The 21,066-nt window shown below is 42.7% G+C and overlaps 2 pseudogenes; both read right to left on the minus strand.

The window, feature by feature from the left end:
* Positions 1-4,554: 4,554 nt before the first annotated feature.
* Positions 4,555-5,342, minus strand: LOC137239847 (metaxin-2 pseudogene; annotated as a pseudogene).
* An 11,800-nt stretch (positions 5,343-17,142) lies between these two features.
* Positions 17,143-18,282, minus strand: LOC137239850 (metaxin-2 pseudogene; annotated as a pseudogene).
* Positions 18,283-21,066: the final 2,784 nt, after the last annotated feature.

Here is a 21,066-nt window from a genome sequence, read left to right on the forward strand (position 1 = left end):
TGATCAATCGGTGGCAGAAACTCAAAGCCCTCCATCACACTTTCTGCAAGCGATGGAAACCCGAATATCTCACTGAATTGCAGAAGCGCGTTAAGTGGAAGCATCCACAATCAAATCTCAAACTGGGGGACCTAGTCGTCATTAAGGAGGATAATCTACCCCCCAACGAATGGAGACTAGGTCGGGTAGCCAATCTTCACTATGGCCCCGATAACCGAGTTCGAGTCGTCGAACTGTATACGGCACGGGGACAAATAACTAGACCAGTTATGAAATTGGTACTCCTTCCGTCCCACGACAAGGAGGATTACATGTAAGGGGCCAAATTCCGCCTTAAAAAAAAAAACCAAAATTATATTTCCCCCGCCTACCTACAATCAGAGGCCCACGGTTGGTGATAGCATGGAAAACATATTTACGGAACCCGCGTCTTCGTGTCTCTCTATCCCTAAGCTTATGTCTCTCCCGAGGCCCTAATTATAATCAACCCCCCGGTCTCGTGAAGGTGCGAGTCTACCGGAGGGCGATCCTACATTTTCTCCTTTTTTGTTCTCTACCCCCGGTCTCGTGTCGAGTCTACCGGAGGGAATCCTACACCTGTCTACCAGTGGGCAATGGGGAGAGGGAGCGAGACGCACGAAAACGCGGGAGAGCTTCCCAAAAGCTCGCAAACAAAAAGCATTTTTTTTCTATTTTTTTAACAATACTAACCGGGGGCCCCTGAACAAAAAAAAACCCACAATTCACTCGCTCACCCAGAGCGAGGACACCAGAAAATCCCCAAATTCACTCGCTCGCCCCGAGCGAGGACACCAGAAACTACCCCATTCACTCGTTATCCCATAACGAGGACATCATAAAAGCCTACCGCAGAAGGGCGATCCGATCTGCCACAGAATCTAAGGACTTTCGGCCCTTGGTATATTTTAAATTTCCCAAAGTCACTCGCTTCCCCCAGCGAGGATACCAGAACCCTAATACAGACCCACGGTCTGCCCCAGAACACATATGCACTCGGTCAAGGCCCCGAAGCGGGCCTAGCAATCAGGATTCCAATAGTTATAATTCATAAGAACAAAGTACACGTCATGTAGGAAGTCCATAATAAAAGCTTTCCCAAACAAACATTAAGCTTACAAAGCGTTCATGTTTGTTCACAAATTGTGTAAACAAAAATAAATAAAACATCATAAAAATTTTCTAAAAGAAAGCATGTTATAAGTGGCCTCCAAAAAGCCTTTATAACTAACAATTCGTTTTTAGACGGATTGTCAAAATGCTTTGAACATTGATTTTTTGAATAAATTTCAAAAGGTCTTCAAACATTTCTCCAATTAAGGGGAATTTCAGTTTAAGCATAAACACCCCATGTCGCCTACATCTTCGAATCATGCTATCTCAATGTCAAACATAAAGCAGATGCACTCAGCCAAAGGCATGAGGCCAACAAAAGTTTTTGTCCAAGGAATAGGGACAGCCATATTTAAATATGTATTCATATCCCTTTACAAAATATGATAATAATAATAAACTTATAAATGCCTACAGGTTTAGGAAGAGAGTCTTAATTTTCTGGTCAATGTTCTGTGAATCGATAAAGAGTCATGTGGGTTTGCACCTTCTTGACTCTTCTGTTAAAGTCAAGGTAGGAATCTAAAGTTCTAAGACGAATTGGCAACATAGTGAATTTTTTTTGAATAAAAGTCCAACGTGCGGCATTTTCTAAACAATTTCTGAAAGAGTGACCAAACCAACATGACCTTATCAATCACGAAGTGTTCAGTAGAAACCGAATCATTTCCCCCACAACATATTGGCACTTGCAAAACCATTATCACTACTACTAGACTACGAGATTCTTCCAGCTTACTGAATTACGAATGGGAATTTCAAAAACCCCAATCCAAAAGGAATCGTTTCGTAATTTCACATAAGTCAAAAAAAAATTTGGAAGTGGGAAAAGGTTCCCTAACCTTGAGCAGTATCCGGCACCCCTTACCACTGGTGGGGGGAAGTGCCAGACTTACAAAAGGTCGTTGAAAGCGGGAGGGCATCACACCGGGTGGATACTCCCCTTACCTCGAACAGTATTTGATACCCCTTACCACTGGTGGGGGAAGTAGCAGACTGACGCAACGTTGTCCCTACCTAACGCAATCCCCACGTCAGAAAACCGTATTGAGTATTCTTATTAACCCCATCAAAGTGAGACCTTTATATATATATTAACACAACTGATCGTTTCGAACGGAGTGCGCTACATACATAAGAAGCAATCAATTTGTATTTGGAGTTTTTATGAGGTGTGTATTTGGAATAAAAATGGGTCCCAACGCAATGCACATACAATCAAATCGGCAGAGTACAAATGCAAGCTATAATCAAGATCAACCGAATGTTATTCCTTCGTCAGCCCGAACTATTATGCATTCAGCTAAATCTAATGAACTTAAGTATTTCGATGAACGGCCAAGGAATTCTCAAATGCAATCTCCTTATGAACACAAATGTAACGACAACACACCAAAGCCATCACAACCTCAACGCCGATCACGGCAATCTTCAACAAAATTAACAAAAGCTTTATTACATTCCGTCCAGTACAAGTAGCAACGATAATACGAGCACTCAACAATAACAACAATATCCTCAAAATCATACATTAAGTGGTTCAAAACATTTGTGCTTTATTTGTGGTGATAGGGCAAGTGGTAAATATTACGGTGTTTATAGTTGCGAAGGATGCTAAGGGTTTTTTCACACGTACCGTACGAAAGGATTTCACTTATGCTCGTCGAGAAGATAGAAACTGTATTATTGACAAAATACCACGAAATCGGTGCCAATATTGTCGCTATCAGAAATGTCTTGCATGCGGCATGAAGCGTGAAGCAGTTCAGGAGGAACAACAACGTGGCACACATTCACAGAATGCACGCCCCACTGATATTTTCAATCCCACTAGCACAGTGCGTGAGTTAACAATTGAACGTATAATTGAAGCTGAGGAAAAAGTGCTTCGTTTGCCTGCATGGCGTTCTATAAGCCTTAAGTGTTTTGGATCATCTGTGTTTCTTGTCGTATTATGGGTGACAAGCCCTGAGATCCATTGTTTATGAGGCACTAGATGCACACTTGGGTTACGCAAATGTTAATTAAATACCTAAATAGTTTACATACGCACAAATATATATGTCTACATATACACTTACCTGATTAAGCCAAGCATTAGTCCGAATCTTATCTTCTAAATGGTGAATGTGATTATAGGGGCTGTTTTGCGCCCCACAGCAGCGACATCCAGTGCAGGTGCCGGTCCAATACAAGGGACTGTGTACCCCACCCCGCCACCGGCAACCATACCCAACGTTAACTTGCTTAACACACATATATAGTTTAATTTGCTATAATGCAATAAACTTAAATGTTCCTATGGGTTGATTAAATGTTATACAGAGAGATGTTACATAATAAAAAGGTCAACTTACTTAATATAGTTATCCATGAATTTTTTATGAAATTCACTACGCAGTGAATCGTCAATGAAATTTGACCTCTTTTCACGTTCAGAGCGTGCGCAATTTTTAAAGCCAACATCCTCATCCCAAAGTCGTAAACGCGATGTAAAAACTCTCTACTATAAATTTGCATGCGAATGTAAAGATGAGGAGCTACGCGAGCTTTTGTTGGAGCATCTACAGAAAAAGGATCCCAAAAATTATGACGAAGATATTGCGCAACTGCAATTTTACTGGGATTTGCTACAGCAGCTGCAAAATTCCGGTGAACTATTCGCGAAATGCAAGATACAATTGCGGCGTGTTAACATCGAAACCTTGGTGCACTGTGATGACGCATACATGAATCGCTTATTAGCGGAGTTATATTTTGTAAATAGAAATCCATTACTGATACAATGCTTAAACAAATCCACTCTGTGGAATTATTTAGTTCAAAATGCAGAGCTGCAATATTTGGTACGTTGGTGCACCTTGGCCTCCCAAAAAGCAGGCACAGCCGCAGGGGAATTATATTGAATATTTGAGTTATTTATTCCACAGTTTAGATATTAGAACGTTACCAAAAGCTGCAAATAATCAGGAATTTCACAAAATTCGTTACAATATTTGACTCTTGATTGACTTTGTATGTTTTGTGCATTTTCCCTTAGTGTTACCAGTTAATCCAGCGAAGGAGCGACTGTTATAACTTGTTGCAAGACAAAAACCGTGTAATTGGTTAAGCGTCAATTGAGTCAGACACTTCTGGCGTTTACTTTTCTGAAAATATCACTGTGTTGGTTCTTTTAAGCACTCTCGTGAGTTTATGTGTTCCTTTTACAAAAATTGTTTCCACTGAATAGGGGAAGAGGTCTTATAGCTAAAAGTAGATCAACTTCGCATAGCGCGGGGTGACTTAGTTAGAATTTAGGCTTGATTGTAAAATTTATCTCAGAAAAGAAAACGTCATTTATATGTCGCACGCTAATTGGTGTGCTAAGTTTAACACTAAAGAAAATGCAACTGCAATTAATTTACAATAAACACCAACATCTCACATCAGATGCCTCGTTTTAAAATATTTTTCATCAATATATTGGCAAAATGCAACCAATTGTTTAAACTTCTGTACTGTATGTGCTAAAGCCATATTTGGTAAATTTGTTGTTAAGATCGCAAAAGGGTGTCCAAAAGCGATAGCATCCAATTCGCATGGCTGATCGTAATAAAAGAATGGTGTTTGTGGTGATTCTTCCAGTTTTAATGTTAATGTTTCACAACATTTCTCCACTTTTTCGATAACTTCATCAATTGTCATATCATTCCATTGATACACTTTCAGCATACGTAATGCATTGCGCCGTTTAGCATAGTTTTGCATTACATTTAATGGCCATGGAAATACGCAACCATTGCGTGGTGCTGTTACTTCCTCGTATACGCTTTTATTTACAAAACTGATATACAACTCAGCCATTGTGAATATGTTTTCAGCTAATGAAACATATGTACGCATATCAGCTTTGATATCATCATATAGCCATTGTCCAATAGCTGAAATTTATGTTCAACAAATTTTACTATGGGTTCAAAATCAGCCACAGTAAAAGCGTTAGCACGTAGAAATGGTAATTTTGTCATACGTCCACCTGGTGACATAAACTCAGCATTTGCATACGAACGCACCTCAAATGGTAGTTCGCACATTTTTAAATATGCCTTAACTGCTAAGCAGCTCGCTTGTTCTGGCAAAAGTATTTGCTCTGCTTCATATGGCTGGTAGAGTATTAGAGTTACTGTTTTGCAGTTGGATGCTTGAACCTGAAATGTATGAATACGCATTGAAAACGTTGCAAATGCCAAGTGAAACGCTCAGAAATAGTTTTGCCGCAGCGGGCTACTTTTTTGCAGATGAAAGGAACGATGTAACTGTAGTGGTAAGACGACTTTGTACTACTGACAGTTTGGAACATAATCGTGACTTGCTCGAAAAGTTACCATTAGGAAATTTTCTGTTGAATCGCGGACTGCATATGCTGATGTTGCGTGATTTTGTAAAGACGCGCGAGCTCGAAGAATTGTATGGAAGATATGCAGATGATGAGGAGTTTTTGAAATTTTTGGTATCACTAAAAGAAAATAAATTGGAACAACTGGAGGGTTTTCAAAGGGTCTCCCAAGCGACTAAGGTCTATTTGGAGCATCATGGCGTTGATTTTAATAGCACACAACCTCTAGTTACACTCTTCGAATTACTTAGCAATGAGCCGAGCATATCAACATTGAATTGCTATTTACATACAACCGCATAATACAAACAAAGCCACCCAATTTGTAGCTGTGAACCTGAAATGAAATAAAAGAATACAAAATTAGGAAAATTTATAAAAGTATAAAAAGGGAACGATACTAGTATACTTACCCAGCACATTTTTCTTCATAAAGAAAATTCATTCAAAAATGCGGTATACTCATTTCCATGAATGAATGACATTTTTGAATGAACGAATTAAGGTTGCCACTCGATGACATTTGCTTTTGTCTTTTCTTACGCCGTGAACACATTGCGCGCGACCCCATGGGATCACAAAGCGGATCCACGGGATCCAACAAACTAGAGTGTTAGGACCCAAACAACTACTTTTTTCGACAAATGAAAATAGTAGTAGACTGGTTTTATTTTTCAGAAAACAATAGCTGCAGTTTATACATGTATCCAAACAAAATATATGGAAATTTGTATAGATTTAGCTTATGCCTATATGATACTTGGTTTTTCCCCGTATTTCGAGCCTGAAGTACTGTCACCTCGTCCAAAACGAAGATTTTTTATTTTTTTCTTTATATAGCACAAACAAATTTTTTTTCCCTTTTTTTCTTCTCTCTGTGGCCGGCAGGAAAGTTGTTGGTTTTTAGCACCAACACCACAAATAACAATGACTCGCAAGATCCCACAGTATACACTCTCTACCCGGTTCGGTACCCAAATGTGAGTACCAAGCAACTTAAATGTCATTTTTTTCTGGAGCACTAGTATGCCTGACTAGCTGAAGCGCTACCGGATGACACAAAATTAAACAGAATAAGGCACTAATGACCCAGGCACATAACGTGCGGGGAAAGAAGCAACGCGCGATGAATATATTCTCGTAGGCATTTAGACATGTTTTCACCCTACTCACGCGCGAAATTTCAAAAGCGCCGATAATAGGATTGGGGCTTACTCGCCACCGAAAGCGTGACACAGTCATAACAACTCAACGAGTTTCCTTTATTTTCTTCCATACTCTCTCAATAGAATGACTTGTTACGCTTCGCTAAGAAGGAGTACTGAGCGCCATGCCGCTCGTTACCCAAAGCCGTGCCACTAATGCGACGCGAAACACCCAATCAGGTCATGCCCGATATACCGCGCGAAGTCCCCGCTGCAACGACTGCGCGAAATTATAAAGGCCAAGTACTGACAAAATTGCCTTTCAATGGTACATCGTGGACGAGACTGCACGAGTCAGGGCAGGTGCCGAAGATGTGGTAGCAACCATCATACCACGCTGCACCTGTCGATGGAGGACTTGTCGTCCGAGCCAGAGCCGCCGAAGAGCTGGAACCAGATGTTCATGGAAGAAGAGGAAGAAGGGTATGAGCGGATGCCCACTATGCAAGAGGTGGACCACGGGACGATGGATGAGGCGCTGTCTCTCCACGCGTCCGAGTCGGCCTTTACCGACGAGCAACTGTTACCATCCGGGAGTGGAGCAGGCACCCATATAGCACAACAAAACAGTAGGGGATCGGACCCATGGCCGTTCCGACCCCTACTAGCCCACGAGCGACGAGAAAAGAGTGGAGCGGAATCACGGCCTTTCCGCCCACCTACGAAACGACGCCCACGAATAAAACGAGAGAAGCGCGAGCGTAGACTGGCCCCTCGGCCGCGCCAGCTACGCGCTGTACGAAACCTCCACGAAGAAAACCGAGACGGTAGACTGGCCACTCGGCCGCGCCAGCTACCACACAACAGTTCCTTCCGGAACGGAGTCATGCCGGCCCGCACTATAGCCGGCCCAATCCTTCTTCCCTTGGAAAAAAAAAATATATCAGACGAGTCGGCCAAGTCTGAAATAAATAAATAAATAAAAGCGATCTTGCAAAACATTGTTTCCATTTTTAGTCAAAGGATTAGTTTTGGTTTAGTTGGGTAGGAATAATTAGTTGAGAAAATGGAAACATATATCCGATCAGCTGTGTTAATCTCAGAGTTTGAACAGCAGTACAGCCTTATTCCAGAGGAAAGTCATAATAAACACACTCTTGCGATAGAGCAAGAAGAGTTGCGCTCCTTATGGAAGAAGGTTAAGTATGTGTTTGACTCACTGATGGGATCAGAAGATGTCGACGCAAATGATGTGTTGGCCATTCGGAAAAAACAAATATCTACCTACGCAATATATATGCGATGCTTATCCACAATATCTGCTGAGGCAGAGAAATTTAAAAAAGTAGAGAATAGTGCTATCTCTGAGCAAGCACCCCCAGCTGCTCCTCGCGGGCATAAGATCCGCCTCCCTCCTTGCGACACGGAGATTTTCAAAGGTGACTATTTATCATGGCCAACCTTTCGTGACCTGTTTACTGCTATATACATAAATAATTCCGACCTACGGGGGGTGGAAAAACTATTCCATCTGAACAATAAGACACAGGGCGAGGCCAAAGATATTGTAAAAAATGCCCTCTAACAAACAATGGGTTCGACATGGCTTGGAAAAACCTGTGCGAAAGGTATGAAAACAAGCGTATATTAGTCAACACGCAATTGCAATTTAAAGAAGGTAGAGAGTGAGTGTGGGAGCGCGTTAAAGAAATTACATAGCGATATAAACAATTGTCTATCGTCCCTCAAGTGTCACAAAATCGACACATCCAATTGGGATGCAATACTAACTTATTTGTGTTCGACAAAGTTACCGGAAAGTACCCTGGCTCTATGGGAACAAAGCATAGACCATAAAATGGACATATCTAAATGGGAAGATATGGACAAATTTCTATCAAATAGGTTTCAGACACTGGAAACAGTGTCTAGCTTCACCGGCACTAACTCCCAAAAGGGACAAAAGCCAGCGAATACTCGGCATACAACCGAAACCCCCATAAAAAGACTTGGTGCCTTCCAAACGAAGGTATCAAAAGCTACCTCAAAATCAACATCAAGGGTTTTTTGCAAAATGTGCAAAGCTGAACACAGGTTACGGAATTGTCCCCGATTCTGTGATCTGACCCCAGTGGAGAGAATCAACTTCATCAAATCCACGGGGGGATGCCTGAACTGTTTATCCCCAGGACACACAGTGACGAGGTGCACCAGTTCGTACAACTGCGCCAAATGCCACTCTCGTCACCACACGCTCCTGCATGCGGATACAGTTCAGCAACCTATGAGGCGCAATCCATTCAAAGACGCGGATAATATCCCGTCGACTTCAGCACAAGCACAAAGAAGACAGGAATCGGGGCAACCAAATTCTTCTGCGAACCAGAATGTAAAATCCTGTCATGCTAATTCCAGCACAGGCGTGCTATTAGGAACTGCTCGCGTACACATTCATCATAATGGTACCGACTTCTCCGCGCGGGCATTAATTGATTCAGGGTGTGAATGCTCTTTCATGACAGAAAGACTAAAACGCAGAATCAATTTGCCGGCAAGGAAAATGCATGCCCAAGTTTCAGGCATCACCAACGCAGTATCTGCTCAAGTTAAAGAGGCATCCACCATCGAGCTACGTTCACCAGTGGACCCATGCTTTAGCTTGACTACTCCTGTTCTAATTTTAGCCAAACTAACTGGGAATCTGCCATCCTGCCATATCGAAACAATGACGATGCAGGCGTTCCCAGACTTAGTTTTGGCAGACAAGAGGTTCTACGTCAATGAAGATGTAGACCTCATACTTGGTGGCGATATATATCCCCAAATTATCCTAAGCGGTCTAAAAAAGAATGTACTTAATACACTTCTGGCCCAAGAGACAGTGTTCGGTTGGATACTAACCGGTCGTATTGAAACACCGAATCCAACGAAGAGCATCGTGTCATTTCACAACGAGGTCGCGTTGGACAACCAACTAAAAGCCTTTTGGAAGTTGGAAAATGTACCGAAAATTAAAAGCCCTAGCGACGATTACAGATATTGTGAAAAATTATATAGAGAAACCACAAAGAGAAATGAGGATGGAAGATATGTCGTTTCACTCCCATTTAGACAGGAATACCCGGAAGAACGAAAATTAGCAGGGTCCCTTAAACGCGCATGCTCGCAATTCTATCGAAATGAAACGCGGTTAACGAAAAATCCGGAGTTAGGGAATGAATACCTAAGGGTACTTTCAGAATACCAGACGCTCGGACATATGCACAAAATTAAGGGCACAGTCGCAGCAGATGATCCTGATAATTATTTCCTGCCCCATCACGCCGTGGTAAAGGCGGAAAGCACAACTACTAAAGTCCGGGTCGTTTTCAACGCTTCAAGTCCGACTGCTAATGGTACAAGTCTGAACGACGTTTTGCTCCCAGGCCCGGTACTCCAAGCAGATCTCCCGACTCTCATCATTCGTTGGAGACTTTATCGGTACGTCTTCAACAGTGATATAGAGAAAATGTATAGGCAGATTTGGATGAACGATAATCATACCAAATTTCAATGAATTATTTTTCGAAAAGACATGAACGAACCAATAGGACTCTACGAATTAAAAACGGTAACTTTCGGAGTTAATTGTGCCCCTTATCTTGCTATAAGAACGCTGTTACAGTTGGCTGACGACGTACAAAGTTCCCATCCCACAGCATCAAACATACTCCGGGAATGTATGTATGTAGATGACGTCCTCGCAGGAGGACACAACCTCACCTCCACCATTATGGCAAGAAACAAAATTCGACAGGTTTTACATTCGAAATCGGATCTGCTCAGCGAGGACTTCTTAGCCTTTGAAGACACCAGCACAGTGAAAGCATTAGGTATAAGGTGGAACGCACATGCTGACTTATTTTATTTCAAAGCGGGATCACTAGACAACCCTAACATGCTAACAAAAAGAGAGATCCTGTCAGTTATTGCCAAACTCTTTGACCCGTTAGGGTGGCTTGCCCCAATGGTCATAGTGGCAAAAATAATTATGCAAAACATTTGGTTAGAAGGTACAGGGTGGGACGAGTCAGTCTCACCAACGACATTAGAGCGGTGGAAAACCTTCACCCAAGATTACCCGGAGATAGATAGGATTCGAATACCACGTTGGGTACAATTCTCACCAGAAGACGAGGTTGAAATCCACGGCTTCTGTGACGCGTCGGAGAAAGCATATGCAGCAGCCGTGTACATGCGCGTCAAAAAAGAGAATAATGTTTATACACACCTACTTATGGCAAAAACCAGAGTCGCACCAGTGAAGACAATCTCCCTCCCACGTCTGGAACTTTGCGGTGCAGTATTGCTCGCGGAGATGATTGACTCAATCTGTAGGAGCATCAAATTAGGACCAATCACCATTCATCTGTGGACTGATTCCAGCATTGTCCTCGCATGGCTACGGAAACCGCCCTGTTCCTGGTCCACCTTTGTCGCACACCGCACAACGAAGATCATCGACATGGTCGGAAGCAAGGACTGGCTACATGTGGATTCAGAATCAAATCCGGCGGATTTAGCAAGCAGAGGCCTACCAGCGGGTGAATTAGTCAACAATTCGTTGTGGTGGCAGGGACCATCTTGGTTGCAAGAGGACAACATCCAATGGCCAGTACAGGAAACGGACTACCATACATCATATGAGGAGAAGAAAGTGAAAGCACAGTCATATGCCGTCACTCAGGCTGAACAAGAAGATATACTCGATCGTTTTTCAGACTTGCCACGAGCTCTAAGAGTCCTATCCTACGTTAGGAGATTTATAAAAAGAACGCATCCTAAAACAAAAACGGTATGCCACGAAAAGTCGTGCATAATCTCAGCCGATGAGATTAAGGCAACGACTCAAGCACTAATAAAAGTATGTCAGAAAATATCCTGAGGTACAGAATACTTGCAATTAAAAAATAGGGAACCTATTGATCGGAAGAGTGAAATCCTGTCACTCAACCCATACATCGACAAATATGATATTATCAGAACAGGGGGGCGTCTAGAGGCCTCAAAAGACATTTCGTACAACGAGCGGCACCCGATCATATTGCCTTACAATTGTAGGCTGTCTCGCCTTACAGTAACGATGATTCATTATGATTCCCTTCATGGCGAGAACCAGCTCATGCTCCGCCTTATTCGAACCCAGTATTGGATTCCGAATGTCAAGACAATGATCAGAGCCATCATCCACAATTGCAAAACTTGCATTATTCACAGGAAGCAGACGCAGTCCCAACTTATGGGTACCCTTCCCTGCGAACGTACTACTTTTACCAGCGCTTTCACTAATACCGGGGTAGATTTCGCGGGGCCTTTCGACATCAAAAGCTACCGCGGTAGGGGATGTCGACTGTCCAAAGGCTACGTATGCCTATTTGTCTGCTTCTCCACTAAGGCCATCCACCTAGAAGCCGCTAGTGACCTAATCACCCCATGCTTCCTCGCAGCCTTTTCGCGTTTTATCGCGAGAAGAGGATGTCCAAAAAACATCTACTCCGACAATGGTACGAACTTTGTCGGAGCTTCCAGATCTCTACGATCGGAATTCAAAGCCTTCCTGGCAGACAGCCGAGACAAAACAGTCTCCAAGTATAGCCATCAAGCATTAACTTGGCATTTTATTCCCGCCGGCGCTCCACATATGGGCGGCCTGTGGGAAGCGGGAGTGAAGAGCTTCAAAAGCCACTTCAAAAAGGTCGCTTCTCTCCATAAATATACCATGGAGGAGTTCCAAACCCTTTTGTGCAGGATTGAGGCGTGCCTCAACTCGCGCCCACTCAGTCCAGGGTCGAATGACCCAACGGATATGGAACCACTAACCCCAGGACATTTCCTAACGGGCAGCCACCTACTGGCTCCGCCAGAACCAGATGCGAGCGAGAGCTCTGCCTCGATGATCAATCGGTGGCAGAAACTCAAAGCCCTCCATCACACTTTCTGCAAGCGATGGAAAACCGAATATCTCACTGAATTGCAGAAGCGCGTTAAGTGGAAGCATCCACAATCAAATCTCAAACTGGGGGACCTAGTCGTCATTAAGGAGGATAATCTACCCCCCAACGAATGGAGACTAGGTCGGGTAGCCAATCTTCACTATGGCCCCGATAACCGAGTTCGAGTCGTCGAACTGTATACGGCACGGGGACAAATAACTAGACCAGTTATGAAATTGGTACTCCTTCCGTCCCACGACAAGGAGGATTACATGTAAGGGGCCAAATTCCGCCTTAAAAAAAAAAAAACCAAAATTATATTTCCCCCGCCTACCTACAATCAGAGGCCCACGGTTGGTGATAGCATGGAAAACATATTTACGGAACCCGCGTCTTCGTGTCTCTCTATCCCTAAGCTTATGTCTCTCCCGAGGCCCTAATTATAATCAACCCCCCGGTCTCGTGAAGGTGCGAGTCTACCGGAGGGCGATCCTACATTTTCTCCTTTTTTGTTCTCTACCCCCGGTCTCGTGTCGAGTCTACCGGAGGGAATCCTACACCTGTCTACCAGTGGGCAATGGGGAGAGGGAGCGAGACGCACGAAAACGCGGGAGAGCTTCCCAAAAGCTCGCAAACAAAAAGCATTTTTTTTCTATTTTTTTAACAATACTAACCGGGGGCCCCTGAACAAAAAAAAAACCCACAATTCACTCGCTCACCCAGAGCGAGGACACCAGAAAATCCCAAATTCACTCGCTCGCCCCGAGCGAGGACACCAGAAACTACCCCATTCACTCGTTATCCCATAACGAGGACATCATAAAAGCCTACCGCAGAAGGGCGATCCGATCTGCCACAGAATCTAAGGACTTTCGGCCCTTGGTATATTTTAAATTTCCCAAAGTCACTCGCTTCCCCCAGCGAGGATACCAGAACCCTAATACAGACCCACGGTCTGCCCCAGAACACATATGCACTCGGTCAAGGCCCCGAAGCGGGTCTAGCAATCAGGATTCCAATAGTTATAATTCATAAGAACAAAGTACACGTCATGTAGGAAGTCCATAATAAAAGCTTTCCCAAACAAACATTAAGCTTACAAAGCGTTGATGTTTGTTCACAAATTGTGTAAACAAAAATAAATAAAACATCATAAAAATTTTCTAAAAGAAAGCATGTTATAAGTGGCCTCCAAAAAGCCTTTATAACTAACAATTCGTTTTTAGACGGATTGTCAAAAGGCTTTGAACATTGGTTTTTTGAATAAATTTCAAAAGGTCTTCAAACATTTCTCCAATTAAGGGGAATTTCAGTTTAAGCATAAACACCCCATGTCGCCTACATCTTCGAATCATGCTATCTCAATGTCAAACATAAAGCAGATGCACTCAGCCAAAGGCATGAGGCCAACAAAAGTTTTTGTCCAAGGAATAGGGACAGCCATATTTAAATATGTATTCATATCCCTTTACAAAATATGATAATAATAATAAACTTATAAATGCCTACAGGTTTAGGAAGAGAGTCTTAATTTTCTGGTCAATGTTCTGTGAATCGATAAAGAGTCATGTGGGTTTGCACCTTCTTGACTCTTCTGTTAAAGTCAAGGTAGGAATCTAAAGTTCTAAGACGAATTGGCAACATAGTGCATTTTTTTTGAATAAAAGTCCAACGTGCGGCATTTTCTAAACAATTTCTGAAAGAGTGACCAAACTAACATGACCTTATCAATCACGAAGTGTTCAGTAGAAACCGAATCATTTCCCCCACAACATATTGGCACTTGCAAAACCATTATCACTACTACTAGACTACGAGATTCTTCCAGCTTACTGGATTACGAATGGGAATTTCAAAAACCCCAATCCAAAAGGAATCGTTTCGTAATTTCACATAAGTCAAAAAAAAATTTGGAAGTGGGAAAAGGTTCCCTAACCTTGAGCAGTATCCGGCACCCCTTACCACTGGTGGGGGGAAGTGCCAGACTTACAAAAGGTCGTTGAAAGCGGGAGGGCATCACACCGGGTGGATACTCCCCTTACCTCGAACAGTATTTGATACCCCTTACCACTGGTGGGGGAAGTAGCAGACTGACGCAACGTTGTCCCTACCTAACGCAATCCCCACGTCAGAAAACCGTATTGAGTATTCTTATTAACCCCATCAAAGTGAGACCTTTATATATATATTAACACAACTGATCGTTTCGAACGGAGTGCGCTACATACATAAGAAGCAATCAATTTGTATTTGGAGTTTTTATGAGGTGTGTATTTGGAATAAAAATGGGTCCCAACGCAATGCACATACAATCAAATCGGCAGAGTACAAATGCAAGCTATAATCAAGATCAACCGAATGTTATTCCTTCGTCAGCCCGAACTATTATGCATTCAGCTAAATCTAATGAACTTAAGTATTTCGATGAACGGCCAAGGAATTCTCAAATGCAATCTCCTTATGAACACAAATGTAACGACAACACACCAAAGCCATCACAACCTCAACGCCGATCACGGCAATCTTCAACAAAATTAACAAAAGCTTTATTACATTCCGTCCAGTACAAGTAGCAACGATAATACGAGCACTCAACAATAACAACAATATCCTCAAAATCATACATTAAGTGGTTCAAAACATTTGTGCTTTATTTGTGGTGATAGGGCAAGTGGTAAATATTACGGTGTTTATAGTTGCGAAGGATGCAAAGGGGTTTTTCACACGTACCGTACGAAAGGATTTCACTTATGCTCGTCGAGAAGATAGAAACTGTATTATTGACAAAAGACCACGAAATCGGTGCCAATATTGTCGCTATCAGAAATGTATTGCATGCGGCATGAAGCGTGAAGCAGTTCAGGAGGAACGACAACGTGGCACACATTCACAGAATGCACGCCCCACTGATATTTTCAATCCCACTAGCACAGTGCGTGAGTTAACAATTGAACGTATAATTGAAGCTGAAGAAAAAGTGCTTCGTTTGCCTGCATGGCGTTCTATAAGCCTTAAGTGTTTTGGATCATCTGTGTTTCTTGTCGTATTATGGGTGACAAGCCCTGAGATCCATTGTTTATGAGGCACTAGATGCACACTTGGGTTACGCAAATGTTAATTAAATACCTAAATAGTTTACATTCGCACAAATATATATGTCTACATATACACTTACCTGATTAAGCCAAGCATTAGTCCGAATCTTATCTTCTAAATGGTGAATGTGATTATAGGGGCTGTTTTGCGCCCCACAGCAGCGACATCCAGTGCAGGTGCCGGTCCAATACAAGGGACTGTGTACCCCACCCCGCCACCGGCAACCATACCCAACGTTAACTTGCTTAACACACATATATAGTTTAATTTGCTATAATGCAATAAACTTAAATGTTCCTATGGATTGATTAAATGTTATACAGAGAGATGTTACATAATAAAAAGGTCAACTTACTTAATATAGTTATCCATGAATTTTTTATGAAATTCACTACGCAGTGAATCGTCAATGAAATTTGACCTCTTTTCACGTTCAGAGCGTGCGCAATTTTTAAGCCAACATCCTCATCCCAAAGTCGTAAACGCGATGTAAAAACTTTCTACTATCAATTTGCATGCGAATGTAAAGATGAGGAGCTACGCGAGCTTTTGTTGGAGCATCTACAGAAAAAGGATCCTAAAAATTATGACGAAGATATTGCGCAACTGCAATTTTACTGGGATTTGCTACAGCAGCTGCAAAATTCCGGTGAACTATTCGCGAAATGCAAGATACAATTGCGGCGTGTTAACATCGAAACCTTTGTGCACTGTGATGACGCATACATGAATCGCTTATTAGCGGAGTTATATTTTGTAAATAGAAATCCATTACTGATACAATGCTTAAACAAATCCAGTCTGTGGAATTATTTAGTTGAAAATGCAGAGCTGCAATATTTGGTACGTTGGTGCACCTTGGCCTCCCAAAAAGCAGGCACAGCCGCAGGGGAATTATATTGAATATTTGAGTTATTTATTCCACAGTTTAGATATTAGAACGTTACCAAAAGCTGCAAATAATCAGGAATTTCACAAAATTCGTTACAATATTTGACTCTTGATTGACTTTGTATGTTTTGTGCATTTTCCCTTAGTGTTACCAGTTAATCCAGCGAAGGAGCGACTGTTATAACTTGTTGCAAGACAAAAACCGTGTAATTGGTTAAGCGTCAATTGAGTCAGACACTTCTGGCGTTTACTTTTCTGAAAATATCACTGTGTTGGTTCTTTTAAGCACTCTCGTGAGTTTATGTGTTCCTTTTACAAAAATTGTTTCCACTGAATAGGGGAAGAGGTCTCATAGCTAAAAGTAGATCAACTTCGCATAGCGCGGGGTGACTTAGTTAGAATTTAGGCTTGATTGTAAAATTTATCTCAGAAAAGAAAACGTCATTTATATGTCGCACGCTAATTGGTGTGCTAAGTTTAACACTAAAGAAAATGCAACTGCAATTAATTTACAATAAACACCAACATCTCACATCAGATGCCTCGTTTTAAAATATTTTCATCAATATATTGGCAAAATGCAACCAATTGTTTAAACTTCTGTACTGTATGTGCTAAAGCCATATTTGGTAAATTTGTTGTTAAGATCGCAAAAGGGTGTCCAAAAGCGATAGCATCCAATTCGCATGGCTGATCGTAATAAAAGAATGGTGTTTGTGGTGATTCTTCCAGTTTTAATGTTAATGTTTCACAACATTTCTCCACTTTTTCGATAACTTCATCAATTGTCATATCATTCCATTGATACACTTTCAGCATACGTAATGCATTGCGCCGTTTAGCATAGTTTTGCATTACATTTAATGGCCATGGAAATACGCAACCATTGCGTGGTGCTGTTACTTCCTCGTATACGCTTTTATTTACAAAACTGATATACAACTCAGCCATTGTGAATATGTTTTCAGCTAATGAAACATATGTACGCATATCAGCTTTGATATCATCATATAGCCATTGTCCAATAGCTGAAATTTATGTTCAACAAATTTTACTATGGGTTCAAAATCAGCCACAGTAAAAGCGTTAGCACGTAGAAATGGTAATTTTGTCATACGTCCACCTGGTGACATAAACTCAGCATTTGCATACGAACGCACCTCAAATGGTAGTTCGCACATTTTTAAATATGCCTTAACTGCTAAGCAGCTCGCTTGTTCTGGCAGAAGTATTTGCTCTGCTTCATATGGCTGGTAGAGTATTAGAGTTACTGTTTTGCAGTTGGATGCTTGAACCTGAAATGTATGAATACGCATTGAAAACGTTGCAAATGCCAAGTGAAACGCTCAGAAATAGTTTTGCCGCAGCGGGCTACTTTTTTGCAGATGAAAGGAACGATGTAACTGTAGTGATAAGACGACTTTGTACTACTGACAGTTTGGAACATAATCGTGACTTGCTCGAAAAGTTACCATTAGGAAATTTTCTGTTGAATCGCGGACTGCATATGCTGATGTTGCGTGATTTTGTAAAGACGCGCGAGCTCGAAGAATTGTATGGAAGATATGCAGATGATGAGGAGTTTTTGAAATTTTTGGTATCACTAAAAGAAAATAAATTGGAACAACTGGAGGGTTTTCAAAGGGTCTCCCAAGCGACTAAGGTCTATTTGGAGCATCATGGCGTTGATTTTAATAGCACACAACCTCTAGTTACACTCTTCGAATTACTTAGCAATGAGCCGAGCATATCAACATTGAATTGCTATTTACATACAACCGCATAATACAAACAAAGCCACCCAATTTGTAGCTGTGAACCTGAAATGAAATAAAAGAATACAAAATTAGGAAAATTTATAAAAGTATAAAAAGGGAACGATACTAGTATACTTACCCAGCACATTTTTCTTCATAAAGAAAATTCATTCAAAAATGCGGTATACTCATTTCCATGAATGAATGACATTTTTGAATGAACGAATCAAGGTTGCCACTCGATGACATTTGCTTTTGTCTTTTCTTACGCCGTGAACACATTGCGCGCGACCCCATGGGATCACAAAGCGGATCCACGGGATCCAACAAACTAGAGTGTTAGGACCCAAACAACTACTTTTTTCGACAAATGAAAATAGTAGTAGACTGGTTTTATTTTTCAGAAAACAATAGCTGCAGTTTATACATGTATCCAAACAAAATATATGGAAATTTGTATAGATTTAGCTTATGCCTATATGATACTTGGTTTTTCCCCGTATTTCGAGCCTGAAGTACTGTCACCTCGTCCAAAACGAAGATTTTTTATTTTTTTCTTTATATAGCACAAACAAATTTTTTTTTCCCTTTTTTTCTTCTCTCTGTGGCCGGCAGGAAAGTTGTTGGTTTTTAGCACCAACACCACAAATAACAATGACTCGCAAGATCCCACAGTATACACTCTCTACCCGGTTCGGTACCCAAATGTGAGTACCAAGCAACTTAAATGTCATTTTTTTCTGGAGCACTAGTATGCCTGACTAGCTGAAGCGCTACCGGATGACACAAAATTAAACAGAATAAGGCACTAATGACCCAGGCACATAACGTGCGGGGAAAGAAGCAACGCGCGATGAATATATTCTCGTAGGCATTTAGACATGTTTTCACCCTACTCACGCGCGAAATTTCAAAAGCGCCGATAATAGGATTGGGGCTTACTCGCCACCGAAAGCGTGACACAGTCATAACAACTCAACGAGTTTCCTTTATTTTCTTCCATACTCTCTCAATAGAATGACTTGTTACGCTTCGCTAAGAAGGAGGACTGAGCGCCAGGCCGCTCGTTACCCAAAGCCGTGCCACTAATGCGACGCGAAACACCCAATCAGGTCATGCCCGATATACCGCGCGAAGTCCCCGCTGCAACGACTGCGCGAAATTATAAAGGCCAAGTACTGACAAAATTGCCTTTCAATGGTACATCGTGGACGAGACTGCACGAGTCAGGGCAGGTGCCGAAGATGTGGTAGCAACCATCATACCACGCTGCACCTGTCGATGGAGGACTTGTCGTCCGAGCCAGAGCCGCCGAAGAGCTGGAACCAGATGGTCATGGAAGAAGAGGAAGAAGGGTATGAGCGGATGCCCACTATGCAAGAGGTGGACGACGGGACGATGGATGAGGCGCTGTCTCTCCACGCGTCCGAGTCGGCCTTTACCGACGAGCAACTGTTACCATCCGGGAGTGGAGCAGGCACCCATATAGCACAACAAAACAGTAGGGGATCGGACCCATGGCCGTTCCGACCCCTACTAGCCCACGAGCGACGAGAAAAGAGTGGAGCGGAATCACGGCCTTTCCGCCCACCTACGAAACGACGCCCACGAATAAAACGAGAGAAGCGCGAGCGTAGACTGGCCCCTCGGCCGCGCCAGCTACGCGCTGTACGAAACCTCCACGAAGAAAACCGAGACGGTAGACTGGCCACTCGGCCGCGCCAAATACCACACAACAGTTCCTTCCGGAACGGAGTCATGCCGGCCCGCACTATAGCCGGCCCAATCCTTCGCCCAATGGCTACTCTGGCGCCGACTGCGGTCGTGAAGGTGGAAGCCGGGGGGCGTTTACATCTCATCCGGGCACTCATTGATGCATGTTCCCCCCGCACAACGATCGACCGCAGGCTGGCGCGAGAGTTAGCACTGCCGACGACCAACGCCGCCGGCGAAACCGGCTGTTTTATCAGATTTAGGGGCAAATATGGACAGAGCAAGACTGTGACGACTCACGCAGTCTACGTCCATGAGTTTAGGCGAGTCAGCCCAACTTATAGCGTCGATCCCAGCGTCGCAGCTTCTTACGAACAAATTCATCTGGCAGATCCACAATTCTACGCGTCAACACCAATCCGCCTCGTTCTGGGCGGCGACGTTTACGCTGACATAATTACACCGGGCACGTTACCGCCGTCGTTTGGCTCGCTCCTAGCCTAAAGCACTATCTTTGGATGGGTGCTCTCGGGGACCCACCCAATCTAACACGTCTTTACGTTACGTAGTTTTAAGCTTTATATATATATATGTGAATCACATCTTTCCTTTTCACACAATAAATGGATTTCTGTAGTAAATGGCAAGAAATATATGATGCGTGTTCTTTTACTTTACCATTCCTTTCTCTCGTTCTAGCTACAGGTACCGGCGAAGGCAAGGAGGATGCCGTCGCGCCATCCGGCGCGCATCGTTCTTTTACTTTACCATTCCTTTATCTCGTTCTAGCTACAGATACCGGCGAAGGCAAGGAGGGTTATGTTGTTCGTACACATATACATGCATGCCGGTACAACTATGTGGGGAAGCTTCCCCTTAAAACCGGAGACTTTTTCCGCTGTTCAACGGTTGTCCTCGACAAGGCAACCGTCTACTTTTCCAGCGATCGTTGAGCGAACTACAACACCGTCCGAGGAGCCCCG

The sequence above is a fragment of the Eurosta solidaginis genome, chromosome 1 (assembly GCF_040869045.1).
Source record: "Eurosta solidaginis isolate ZX-2024a chromosome 1, ASM4086904v1, whole genome shotgun sequence".
NCBI classification, from domain to species: Eukaryota; Metazoa; Arthropoda; class Insecta; order Diptera; family Tephritidae; genus Eurosta; species Eurosta solidaginis.